The sequence below is a fragment of the Pristiophorus japonicus genome, chromosome 17 (genome assembly GCF_044704955.1).
Source record: "Pristiophorus japonicus isolate sPriJap1 chromosome 17, sPriJap1.hap1, whole genome shotgun sequence".
NCBI classification, from domain to species: Eukaryota; Metazoa; Chordata; class Chondrichthyes; family Pristiophoridae; genus Pristiophorus; species Pristiophorus japonicus.
The window spans coordinates 77,546,411-77,560,955 of record NC_091993.1 but is presented as its reverse complement, the minus strand read 5'-3'; positions in this window follow the sequence as shown (position 1 = coordinate 77,560,955).

Below are 14,545 nucleotides of genomic sequence, written 5' to 3'. Positions count from 1 at the left end.
AAAGCCAGGGGGAAGTGACAGAAAGATAGGCGGCATTGTAAGCAGTGTAGATAAAAGCATACAATGGCAGAGATATTAATAGATTAAGCGAATGGGCAAAACTGTGGCAAATTGATTTCAGTGTAGGCAAATACAAAGTCATCCACTTTGCACCTAGAAAGGATAGATCAGAGTATCTTCTAAATGGTGACAAGCTGAAAATAGCGGAGGTCCAAAGAGACTTGGGAGTCCATGCACATACATCATTAAAATGACATGGACAGGTACAGCAAATAATTGAATAGGCTAATGGAATGCTGGCCTTTTTATCTAAAGGACTAGAATACAAGGGGGAAAAGTTGTGCACAGCTATACAAAACCCTGGGTAGACCACACCTGGAGCACTGTGAGCAGTTCTGGGCACCACACCTTAGGAAGGATGTATTGGTCTTGGAGGGAGTAAGTTTACCAGAATGATACCTCGACGCCAAGGGTTAAATTAAGAGGAGAGATTACACAAACTAGGGTTGTATTCCCTGGAATTTAGAAGGTTAAGGGGTGACTTGATTGAAGTTTTCAAGATATTAAGGGGAACTGATCGAGTAGCTAGAGAGAAAGTATTTCCGCTGGTTGGTGAGTCTAGGACTCAGGCTCTAAAAATTTGAGACAGGCCATTCAGGAGTGGAGTTAGGAAACACTTCTACACTCAAAGAGTGGTAGAAGTTTGGAACTCACTTCTGCAAACGGCAATTGATAGATTTTTGTTAACCAAAGGTATTAAGGGATATGGGACAAAAGCAGGCATATGGAGTTAGGTTATAGATCAGCCAGGATCTCATCAAAATGAACAGGGTCGAGAGACTGAATGACCTATTCCTGTTCCTATGTCCCAAGTTCCATTTGGCCCATCAAATGCCACTGAACATGTTCAATCCACCATCTCATGGATTCTACCCAAACCATTTAATCCATTCTATGGCCTGGAAATCGCGGCCTCCCCGGGTCTGTACGGAGTTTCTACGGACCTAAAAAGCATCGGAAAAGCCGGTTTTCTGTGTGCAATGTGCATGTGCTGAAAACCGGCTTTTCCGATCTGTCAAGTTTCTGGCTTGACAGATCTCGTGCGTATCGGGAGCGAGGACATTTGCAAGGGCAAGGTTGCAGGATTTACGCATACCTTGCCCAGCACATGTCCTCAAAACTCTTGCGCCTGATAAAAGCAGGCATATAACCTACTTTTACAGGCATAAGAATTTTAAAACACACAAAAACATTGTAAAATAACATTTTTAAAACACGTTATTGTTAAAATCCCTCCCCACTATGGTAAGTTTATTTTAAACCATAATTAAAAAATCTTTTTTAAAAATCAGAAAAATATATATTTTTTAAAAATACATAAACAACGAATTTAAATTAATAAAAATATGTTGTGCATTTTTTTCTATCTTTTATTATTTGTTATTAGTGTTTGAGGGGGCATTCTCATTCATAATAATGAGAACTCCAACTTACAGAGTTCCCATTATTATGAATGAGAATATACTACACCTGATTGGCTGCCCAGAGCCATGTGACTCCAGCTCCAGGCCTGCTCATGTCCTGATGTGCACATGCTGCGACGTGCATTCAGAAGAGGCCTCAGGACCTGGATCTCACGTGGGCACAGCAGCTTCAGGTAGGTGGGTACCTTTTTTCTAAAATCCATCCAAATGCCCGCGGGAAGGAGAAACCGGGATATCTGGGCCTTTAAGTTTCTCCCTGCCCTACGAAGGATAACTTGTTTCTGGTACTCTGTGCACAAAGGGCACAATGCTTTTAGAACACACACATCAGAATGGTCCCCAGTTTAATTTCTGTTCTGTGCTGTGTTAAGTGAACTCAGCTATGACAGTGTGGCATGGGAGTCTATAGTTTGTCTCAGCAGTCCAATTCAGGAAGTTGGTGCATATGGGTGGGTGAGGTGTGAGGGTGTGTTGGAGGAGGTCTCCAGAATCATCATTATTTGCTGCGCGCCTCACATCATAGTACAACAGCGAGGATTGGAGCTGCAGGAGGAGCATGGTGCACAGTATACAGCGTCTTCAGAGGAGGAGGAGGAGGAGGAGGAGGAGGAGGAGGAGGAGGAGGAGGAGTTGGAAGAAGAAGCTGAGGTGCAGGTGCCATCAGTAGCTGCACAAATTGCTGCCCGGGAGGCCCGGGATGACCTCAGCATGGCCAGATTTACTTAAATTGCTCCAATGCAGCCACATGCCTGCCGCATACTGTACTAAGTCCACCCGCCCTCAACAACACCATAAAGCACCCCTACTATGACCAAGCCATTGCTCTCACCCAAAGCCCCTGTACTTGATGTTAAACAATGTTTCACCATTCACTCCAAATGACAAAGGCACTTCCAAGGTCTGAGGCAAAAATGTACAAGACCTGAAAGTGATGCAAAGAAAACATTTATAAGTACAATCAAAACATCTGAAACTTAGCACTAACATGTGTTGATGCGTCCATGTGTTTACCCTGTGCATCTACTTTTGTGTCATTTTTCTTTTCCGAGTGCGTCTATGAGGTGCAACCCCTGTGGTCTCAGCAGGGGTAGAGGCAGGCTGCTCACTTCCCGGCTGTGACTAGTTAGACAATTTTGGTGGATGTCCTCTGGGTTTTGGAGCCAGTGAGGGTCCCGCCAATGACTCCTCCTCCTGTAACTGTGCAGGGGCAGTCTCGGCCATCATGACCAGAGGAGGCACCTGGGGCTCTGACTGAGGGGGAGGCATCGGGGGAGAAGTGGGAGCACTTTAAGAGGAGCCCCCACTTCCATGTCCCCTCTCATTATCATCCCTCTCATGGGCCACCCGTACTTCCCTGCTAGCAAGGAGCTGGAGAGCACCTTGCTGTACAGCAATGTTTACAAGTCAGCGTTTATATCAGTGCTTGAGGTGAGGTCTATGAGTGCCAGCCATCTGTTGTCCACAGCTAGCATGTGCTCGTGTGATTGGTGCATTTGCTGTTCTATGCAGGTGGCCATCCTTTCCATGGAACAGCACATCATCGCCATCGCCTGCGATATGGTGGTGCTCAGTTGGAGATGGACTTCTCCATTCTCTGAACATTTGCAGACATCGCAGCTGCAAAAGATGCCAGAGCCTCATGTAATTATTGCTGCCCCTCCAGGATCACCCTCTTTCTCGAGGGCCCCAAAGGCTCAGCGTCTGCATGCAGCTCAGCAGAGCTTGGAGCGTCCTGCACAAAGTAAGGCGGAAGTCCGAATTAGGTTCTTCAGTGATTAATTTGTTGCAATCTTCTTTCTGATATCAGGATAATTCAGCCCAAAGAGCCTCTTGTATCAATTGAGCAGCCAAGCACCTCTCAAGACACCGGCTCTCAGGTGGGACCTAGCTGCAGCACCAGGATAGGTAGTAGAAAAGTATGTCTGGGCACCCAGGGGAAACACGGTGATAAGTAATAGGTTTGATCACATTTTTTGCAATAAATCTGATGTGACACTTTGATCTGACTTTGGTGTTTGATGAATACATGATGCCTCATGATGTCTGATTCAAGTGATGAGTCACTTTTGTAAATGAGGCGAGTGATGTTTACAGATGGAATAATTTGAACTGGCAGGAGGGCGAGGTAGGTACCAAGTTACTTGCCATTTTTGGGCAAATCCTTGGTGATACAATGGAACAATTGCATTTTCAGGCCTGCAATTGGGGTGGTCGCCACTTACACTGGGATTCTGCCCCAAACTCAAAGCACTCCAATTCCCGATGCTTGGCTTGGGCCTCTCCCCAATCCAGCTGTCAAGGAAACATGTAACTCACTTAAATGTATTTACATAAGGGCCAGTGACATGGGCGTGCTGAAGTCCCAAAGGTTACGCTCTCAATGCACCATGGGTAATTTAGAACGAGATAAATGAAGCGTACCTATTGCCAGTAACAGCTGAGAATGGCAGAAGTGAGGAACCTTTGAGGCTGGTGAGTGCAGAAACTTTAACTACCGATTACCAGGACTGAGAAAGAGATTTTGGAGCGTTGTTTTTTGTCTTCAGCAAGATAGCACTGGACTTACCTCTGATTTCCTGAGGGACTCATAGAATCCTAGAATCATAGAAAGTTACAGCACGGAAGGCCATCATTTCGGACCATCATGTCTGCGCCGGCCGACCAAGAGCTATCCAGCCTAATCCCACTTTTCAGCTCTAGGTCCGTAGCCCAGTAGGTTACGGCACTTGAACTGCACATCCAAGTATCTTTTAAATGTGGTGAGGGTTCCTGCCTCTACCACCCTTTCAGTCAGTGAGTTTCAGACCCCCACCTCCCTCTGGGTGAAGACATTTTCCCTCATATCTCCTCTAAACCTCCCCCAATTACTTTAAATCTATGCCCCCTGGTTGTTGACCCATTGCCAAGGGAAATAGATCATAAGAAGATAAGAACATAAGAAATAGGAGCAGGAGTAGGCCACATGGTCCCTTGAGCCTGCTCCGCCATTCAATAAGATCATGGCTGATCCGATCATGGGCTCAGGTCCACTTCCCCGTCCGCTCCCCATAACTCCTTATCGTTTAAGAAACTGTATTTCTGTCTTAAATTTATTCAATGTCCCAGCTTCCACAGCTCTCTGAGGCAGTGAATTCCACAGATTTACAACCCTCAGAGAAGAAATTTCTCCTCATCTCAGTTTTAAATGGACGGCCCCTTATTCTAAGATCATGCCCTCTAGTTCTAGTCTCCCCCATCAGTGGAAACATCCTCTCTGCATCCAACTTGTCAAGTCCCCTCATAATCTTATACGTTTCGATAAGATCACCTCTCATTCTTCTGAATTCCAATGAGTAGAGGCCCAGCCTACTCAACCTTTCCTCATAAGTCAACCCCCTCATCTCCGGAATCAACCTAGTGAACCTTCTCTGAACTGCCTCCAAAGCAAGTATATCCTTTCGTAAATATGGAAGCCAAAGCTACATGCAGTATTCCAGATGTGGCCTCATCAATACCTTATATAGCTGCAGCAAGACTTCCCTGTTTTTGTACACCATCCGCTTTGCAATAAAGGCCAAGATTCCATTGGCCTTCCTGTTCACTTGCTGTACGTGCATACGCTCATTGTGTTTCATGCACAAGTAGCCCCAGGTCCCACTGTACTGCAGCACTTTGCAATCTTTCTCCATTTAAATAATAACTTAAATATAGCGGAGTGCAATGTGCCCTTCCCAAGGTCGGGTCTGTCAGCGCTGAGCAGACCCGACAGGCAGCAGTGGGAGACCCAATTAAGCTCATTATAATGTATTTAACAGACCCTTAACAGAATTTTTTAACTTACTTTTTATCTTTAACTTCAGGGCGACGGGAACCACACTGTTTGAGGACCACGGCTGTCAACCTGAGACGGGAGTTCATAGACCAAACTGAAATGAGAGACAGAGTAAATCATTCTGAGGATCAAAGGAAGCTGCAATAGACTATTGATAAGATGGTAGAATCGGCAAAGAAATAGCAGATGGAATTCAATGTCAGTAAATTTTGGTTAAAAAAAATGTATTGCTAATACTTTGAAAAGCGGAAAGCCGGGTGATATGTTGGAGCAAAGGGATTTGGGTTCAGGATCATCATCATCATCATCATAGGCAGTCTCTCGAAATCGAGGTAGACTTGCTTCTACTCCAAAAGTGAGTTCTCAGGTGGCTGAACAGTCCAATACAGGAATTACAGTCTCTGTCACAGGTGGGACAGTCATTGGAGGAAAGAGTGGGTGGGGAGTCTGGTTTGCTGCATGCTTCTTCCTCTGCCTGCGTTTGTTTTTTGCATGCTCTCGGCGATGTGACTGGAGGTGCTCAGTGTCCTCCTGGATGCTGTTCCTCCACATAGGGTAGTCTTTGACCAGAGACTCCCTGGTGTCGGTGGGGATGTTACACTTTATCAAGAATGCTTTGAGGGTGTCCTGGAAACGTTTCCTCTACCACCTGGGCCTCGCTTGCCATGTAGGAGTTCCAAGTAGACCGCTTGCTTTGGGAGTCATGTGTTGGGCATGCAAACAATGTGGCCTGCCCAATGGAGCTGGTCGACTTTGCCAATGCTTCGATGCTGGGGACGTTGGCCTGATCGAGAACACTAACGTTGGTGCATCTGCCCTCCCAGGGGATTTGCAGGATCTTGCGGAGACATCACTGGTGGTATTTCTCCAGCGATTTGAGGTGTCTACTGTATATGATCCACATCTCTGAGCCATACAGGAGGGCGGGTATCACTACAGCCCTGTAAACCATAAGCTTGGTGCCAGATTTGAGGGCCTGATCTTTGAATATTCTCTTCCTCAGGCAGCTGAAGGCTGCGCTGGCGCACTGGAGGCGAAGTTGAACCTCGTCGTTGATGTCTGCCCTTGATGATAATAGGCTCCTGAGCTATGGAAAATGGTCGACGTTGTCCAGGGCCGCACCGTGGATCTTGATGACTGGGGGCAGTGCTGTGTGGCGGGGTCAGGTTGGTGGCGGCCCTTTGCCTTACAGATGTTTAGTGTAAGGCCCATGCTTTTGTACACTTCGGTGAAGATGTTGACGATAACTTGGAGTTCAGTCTCTGAATGTGCGCAGACGGAGGTGTCGTCTGCATACTGTAGCTCGACAACAGAGATTGGGATCACCAGCAGTGGATAATGCCATAAAAAGCGAATGCTGGGATTTCTGTCAAGATGTAGAGAATATATTTTTAACAGAGGCTGTGAGACTGTGGAGTGTACTACTGGAGTTAGTGATCGAAGCAAAGACCAACATTTAAGAATAGGAGAGATAGGTGGAAAAGAGAATAAAGGGAAATGGGAACAGGGCAGGCAATGGGATTAGGACAATTGCTCGTGTGCAGGATAAGCACCAACACAGACTGGTTGGACCGAATGGCCAGTTTCCAAGTTGTTATTTCTGTCTAATTTTATGTATGAATACGTTCTATTGACAATTGGTTTAAATATATTCTGGCTATCTTCAGGCTTGCTGCTGGTAACAAATGGAGTTCAGTAAATAAAGTGTTAACACAGCTTGGTCTGATGACTCTGCTTTTTCTTGGCAAAAGGGAGCAGTGAGACAACAATGCGCAATGAGCTGGATTTTTGGTCTTCTGCCGGCCCTGTTAGTACCCCAGAGGGGCGGCAACGGTTTGTAAGCACTTCCGGGCGGGTGGCCAACTTCCTGCGCCCCGCCGGGGCATTCGGTGCTGGTTTCAACGGGGCGCGGAGCGTTGCCACCTGGAGGGGGCGAGCCAGTGTGCAATGCCCCTGCTTGCGACACCAGCTCGATGTTTGGCTATTGTACCGATCCGTAGTGCTCTGTCGAGTGCCCTGCTGGGACCGCCTGTCAACCTCAGGTAAGTGTGATTATTTTTAATGTTATTTTTTGGGGAATTTATGTTGCGGTGGCGTGCGTTATTTATTAGGAATGATTTGGGAGTTTCGTTTCAGGTTTACCCCCCCCCCTGCACCCAAGGCCTCTCTTACAGCGCTCTGAGGCTAGCTGTTTAGCTCAGGATTTTCACTTGCTCAGCCGGCCTAGCGCCCTAAAAGAGGTGTGCACTGCCTCCCTCAGTGCTCCACCCCACACTCAGGGTTGACTGAAGCGCAAACTGTTCCCGGGCGCAAACTTTACTGCCCAGCCGCCGTTACCGCCCTAAAATGAGCGGAACTGAAAATCCAGCCCTTTGAATAGTTTTAAACAACGACAACACGCCCTTTCCTGATTAGAAAACGTGATTGCTTCTGAATAAAACACACAATATCAGAGTTAAACACAGGGTACAACCAATATTGCAGAGATCCAGTGGAATAGATCTTAACTTTCACAACTGGGCAGGACACTGGCAGTCGTGCACCAGCCGCCCGTTTTACACCCGGAATTGGACAGGAAAATCAGACGAGGTGTAATCCAGACAGCCAATCCGCTACTGCCAGCTTTCCGCCCGGCGGTGAAAGTTTAAAACCTAGTTCAATTCGTTTTTAAATTTTTCTTGTCAGTTTCCTCATCCAGTTTCTCTCTCTGCTCCTCTCCTAAACACTGGCTCCTACATGGGCACCGTGCCACAGCTACCTGGCTCCCGCCAGTACCTCTCCCCCGAACCATGATTCAGTCACTCAGTCATGCTGCTGTATCCATTTAGCCCTGTTGTCCCAAGCATACAACAGGAGTTCCCCGGGACACTGTAATGGTGCAAGAATGTACACCTGCCCCCAAGTGAAAGACCTTTGATACCGGACTTGTAGAATCACTCCCACCCTCTCAAATAAATCCGACAGCAATATTTAATTTTCCAAATAGCAGCTTGAGAATATTCAAGCCAAGGCTGAACGATAAACTTTAGTGTAAACTGATCTTAAAAACTGATAAAAAAGGTGAGCCTAAAAATGCGGCAAAATTCCTGACGCTCAGCAAACTAGAAGAATGGAAGAATGCCAATGATCAACCTAGGTCCTATCTACCATCTCAGATGGATGTAAAAGGTGCCATGGCACCATGAAAAGAAGGGTTCGGGAGTTCCACTGGAGTCCTGGCCAACATTAAACCCTCAACTAATATCACTAAATATGGAATATCTGGTTGTTTATCTCATTGCTGTATCTGGGATCTTGCTATGCAAAAATTGGCTGCTGTGTTGGCCTACATTACTACTACAGTGACTATACATCAAAAGTATTTAACTGGCTGTGAAGCACTTCTGGAAATCCTAGTCACATGAAAGCATTATATCAATGCAAGTTCTTTCTTAGTTTTATCCTATGTTTCCTTTTTATGTTCCAGTTTAGTTTTAGTCCATTGATCCATCGCATCCTGTCTATTCATACAGCCCTTAATCATGTAAAAGGAATATATCAATTCCATAGTGTTCCATTCACTGTATATATCAATGATTTGCATATAGGGCGCGAGTTATGCTGTCTAAATTTGTAGACCATACTGAAGTGAGAGGCATAGTATATAATTCTGAGGACCAAAGAAAGCTGCAACAGGCTATTGATAAGATGGCAGAATCGGGAAAGAAATAGCAGATGGAATTCAATGTCAGTAAATGTGAGGCGGAACATTGTGTTAAAAAAAATGTATTACTAATACTTTGGATAGCAGAAAGCTGGATGATATGTAGGAGCAAAGGGATTTGGGGTTCAGGTTCACCAGCAGTGGATAAGGCCATAAAAAGCTAATAGAATGCCGGGATTTCTGGCAAGATGTATAGAATATATATATTTTTTAAACAGTGGCTTGTGAGAATGTGGAGTGTACTACTGGAGTTAGTGATCGAAGCAGAGACCAGCATTTAAGAATAAGTTAGTGTAAGAATACAGAATTTAATGGCCGAACTTTAAAATTGACCAAATGCTGTAACCAGCAAACTTTGTGAAGCCAAATAGCTATGTGGGAATTGTCAGTTAAGCAAAAGCTGTACTTTCACACAGATAGGAGGAGTAACCGACCTTGGACAGGTGGCGAAATCCCAAGGAATTGATAAGACCATCTGTGGACAATGATATCTTTAAGGAACATTTTTAATGAACGTATTATTGATAAAGACATTGGTAAAACATCACACATTTAATTACCGTATATACTCGCGTATCATGCGACTTTTGAAGACCTAAATTGTAACCTAAATTTGGGGGGTAGCATGATACGCGAGATACAAAATTTGCGGGTGTGAAGTGCTGGCCAAGATTAGGCTGTTAGGCTGTTAAGCAGACCGTATCCATTTACGGTAAGTCAAATAGTACATATGTATATCAAATAAAGATGATTTTGATAAAATTGCTGTTTTACTTGCTGATACACATGTAATGTTTACGCTTTCCAAATCAGCTGAGAGGCTAACTACCAAAGGAAAACAGAAACGATTCTTAATGAAACTATTGCCGGTATATTTATTTTTTTAAATGCTTTAACAATCAAATCTCCATCTATCTCAGCCCATGCTTCTTTTACCCACAAACACAGTAGAGGCAAATCCGGAGCCTTCATATTCCCTCCCTTCGTAAATGATTTCTCTCCTTCCATCATCCAGTCATTCCATTTCTTTCTTATATTGTCTTTAAATGGCTTATTAATGGATACGTCAAGTGGCTGAACGACGCTAGTCAAGCCAGCTGGAATGATTGCTATATCGGTGTTCGATTCGCGAACAGCTTTCACAACAGAATCCACTCGATGTGACCTAAACATATCCCACACAAGTAAACTTTTTTGGCGTCGTAAACCACCTGCTCTTGATTCCCAAACTCTCTTCAGCCAAATCTTGCATCCTTTTTCATTCATCCATCCTTTTTTGTTTCATGATTCGGTTGTTAAGGTCTGTATTCGATCGTTGTTCTGTGTTAGGGTACTTGTTACGTGTTGGGTACTTGTTAAACTTGTTTGAAAGCCTAGCCTAGTGTCATCTGGTATCTCAAAAAAGTGACTCGCATGATACATGAGATATATGATAAAATCATGTTTTGGGGACGAAAATTTAGGGGTCGCATGATACGTGAGATCGTAGGATACGCGAGTATATACGGTAACTGTCTGCTGAAGGGAAAAATACAACTCTGGCCTTAGAGTTGGCTGGTTGCCAATTTCTTAAGTATAATTACAGTGCGAGAACACACTTGTCTTTTCTAGATAATGCTTATGTATTGCGGTTACATTCGGTGCCTGGTAAGGGGCCTGCGGGCTACTCAGGGCCGGATGGAAATGGTGAAACTTCTATACTCTGCGGGAGGAAACTGTAATGTGAGAGGGAGGACTTGTTTGTGCTACCCAGTTACCAATGAACATGTCTTCCCTGACTTTCAGTCAGTAAAGGCATGTGAGGGGGGAGTTTGTCGAGGAGGGGGAGCGGCAGCGTCGGGAGGCCGACAAGAGGCCCAGCAGTCGGAGGGAGCAGCGGGAGTTCGTCGAGGAGGCCAGCTGGTGCAGCTGCAGTAGGGTGAGAAGGCAAAAAAGTAGAAAGAAATCGAAAGGTGATGTCACAGCCAAGGGTGTAAGTGATTGGTGAGTAGTTTTTCCTTTTTCTTTTCTTTATCAGTAAGTAACCTTTAGCATTATTGTTGCCAAATTAAGTTAATCTAGGGGTTAAGTCATGGCAGGAGAGCTCGGACACGTGTTATGCTCCTCCTGTACTATGTTGGAAGTCAGAGACGCTTCCAGTGTCCCTGACGACTACATGTGCGGGAAGTATATACGGCTGCAGCTCCTGACAGACCGCATTGCGGCACTGGAGCTGCGGGTGGATTCACTCTGGAGCATCCACGATGCTGAGAATGACGTGAATAGCACATTTAGTGAGTTGGTCTTACCGCAGTTAAAGGTTACACAGCCAGATAGGGGATGGGTGACCAACAGGAAGAGCAGTGGAAGGAAGGTAGTGCATGGTCATCCCCCTGCAAAACAGATACACCGCTTTGGGTACTGTTGAGGGGATGACTCGTCAGGGGAGCGCAGCAGCAGATAAGTCCATGGCACCGTGGCTGGCTCTGCTGCACAGGAGGGCAGGAAAAAGAGTGGGAGAGTTATAGTGATAGGGGATTCTATTGTAAAGGGAATAGATAGACGATTCTGCGGCCACAACCGAGACTCCAGGATGGTATGTTGCCTCCCTGGTACAAGGGTCAAGGATGTCTCAGCGCGGGTGCAGGACATTTTGAAGGGGGAGGGTGAACAGCCAGTTATCGTGGTGCATATACGTACCAACAATATCGGTAAAAAACGGGATGAGGTCCTACAAGACGAATTTAGGGAGCTAGGAGCTAAATTAAAAAGTAGGACCTCAAAAGTAGTAATCTCAGGATTGCTACCAGTGCCATGTGCTAGTCACATGATAGCTCAGATGAATACGTGGCTTGAGGAGTGATGCAGAAGGGAGGGATTCAAATTCCTGGGATATTGGAACCAGTTCTGGGGGAGGTGGGACCAGTACAAACCGGACGGTCTGCACCTGGGCAGGACCGGAACCAATGTTCTAGGGGGAGTGTTTGCTAGTGCTGTTGGGGAGGAGTTAAACTAATATGGCAGGGGGATGGAAACCAATGTAGGGAGACAGAGGGAAACAAAATGGAGACAAAAGCAAAAGACAGAAAGGAGATGAGTAAAAGTGGAGGGCAGAGAAACCCAAGGCAAAAATCACAAGGGCCACATTACAGCAAAATTCTAAAGGGGCAAAGTGTGTTAAAAACAAGCCTGAAGGCTCTGTGCCTCAATGCGAGGAGTATTCGGAATAAGGTGGATGAATTAACTGTACAGATAGCAGTTAACGGATATGATGTAATTGGTATCACAGGGACATGGCTCCACGGTGACCAAGGCTGGGAACTCAACATCCAGGGGTATTCAACATTTAGGAAGGATAGACAGAAATGAAAAGGAGGTGGGGTGGCGTTGCTGGGTAAAGAGGAAATTAATGCAATAGTAAGGAAGGACATTAGCTTGGATGATGTGGAATCTGTATGGGTGGAGCTACGGAATACCAAAGGGCAGAAAACTCCAGTGGGAGTTGTGCACAGACCACCAAACAGTAGTAGTGAGGATGGGGACAGCATCAAACAAGAAATTAGGGATGCATACAATAAAGGTACAGCAGTTATCATGGGCAACTTTAATCTGCATATTGACTGGGCTAACCAAACTGGTAGCAATGCAGTGGAGGAGGATTTCCAATGTGTATTAGGGATGGTTTTCTGGACCAATAGGTCTAGAAAACCATCCTAGACTGGCCATCCTAGACTGGGTGATGTTTACTGAGAAAGGACTAATTAACAATCTTGTTGTGCAAGGCCCCTTGGGGAAGAGTGACCATAACATGGTAGAATTCTTTAAGATGGAGAGTGACACAGTTAATTCAGAGATTAGGGTCCTGAACTTGAGGAAAGGTAACTTCGATAGTATGAGACATGAATTGGCTAGAATAGACTGGCAAGTGATACTTAAAGAGTTGACGATGGATAGGCAATGGCAAACATTTAATGATCACATCGATGAACTTCAATAATTGTCCCTGTCTCGATGGGGAAGGTGGCTCAACCGTGGCTAACAAGGGAAATTAAGGATAGTGTTAAATCAAAGGAAGAGGCATATAAATTGGCCAGAAAAAGCAGCAAATCTGAGGACTGGGAGAATTTTGTAATACAGCAAGAGGAGGACAAAGGGTTTAATTAAAACCTACATATCGATTGGTCAAATCAAATCGCACGGGGTAGCCTTGAGGAGGAATTCATAGAATGCATACGATATTGTTTCTTAGAACAGTATGTTACAGAACCTACAAGGGAGCAAGCTATCTTAGATCTGGTCCTGTGTAATGAGACAGGAATAATAAATGATCTCCTAGTAAAAAATCCTCTCGGAATGAGTGATCACAGTATGGTTGAATTTGTAATACAGATTGAGGGTGAGGAAGTAGTGTCTCAAACGAGCGTACTATGCTTAAACAAAGGGGACGACAGTGGGATGAATACAGAGTTGGCTAAAGTAGACTGGAAACACGGACTAAACGGTGGCACAATGGAGGACTTTTAAGGAGCTCTTTCATAGTGCTCAACAAAAATATATTCCAGTGAAAAAGAAGGGCGGTAAGAGAAGGGATAACCAGCCGTGGATAACCAAGGAAATAAAGGAGAGTATCAAATTAAAAACCAATGCGTAGAAGGTGGCCAAGGTTAGTGGGAAACTAGAAGATTGGGAAAATTTTAAATGACAGCAAAGAATGGCTAAGAAAGCAATAAAGAAAGGAAAGATAGATTACAAAAGTAAACTTGCGCAAAATATAAAAACAGATAGTAAAAGCTTATACCGATATATAAAACGGAAAAGAGTGACTAAAGTAAATGTTGGTCCCTTAGAAGATGAGAAGGGGGATTTAATAATGGGAAATGTGGAAATGGCTGAGACCTTAAACAATTATTTTGCTTCGGTCTTCACAGTGGAAGACACAAAAACCATGCCATAAATTGCCGGTCACGGGAATGTGGGAAGGGAGGACCTTGAGACAATCACTATCACTAGGGGGGTAGTGCTGGACAGGCTAATGGATCTCAAGGTAAACAAGTCCCCTGGTCCTGATGAAATGCATCCCAGGGTATTAAAAGAGATGGCAGAAGTTACAGCAGATGCATTCGTTATAATCTACCAAAATTCTCTGGACTCTGGGGAGGTACCAGCGGATTGGAAAGCAGCTAATGTAACGCCTCTGTTTAAAAAAGGGGGCAGACAATAGGCCGGTTAGTTTAACATCTGTAGTGGGGAAAATGCTTGAAGCTGTCATTAAGGAAGAAATAGCGGGACATTTCGATAGGAATAGTGCAATCAAGCAGACGCAACATGGATTCATGAAGGGGAAATCATGTTTAACTAATTTACTGGAATTCTTTGAGGATATAACAAGCATGGTGGATAGAGGTGTACCGATGGATGTGGTGTTTTTAGATTTTCAAAAGGCATTCGATAATGTGCCACACAAAAGGTTACTGCAGAAGATAAAGGTACGCAGAGTCAGAGGAAATGTAATAGCATGGATCGAGAATTGGCTGGCGAACAGAAAGCAGAGAGTCGGGATAAATGGGT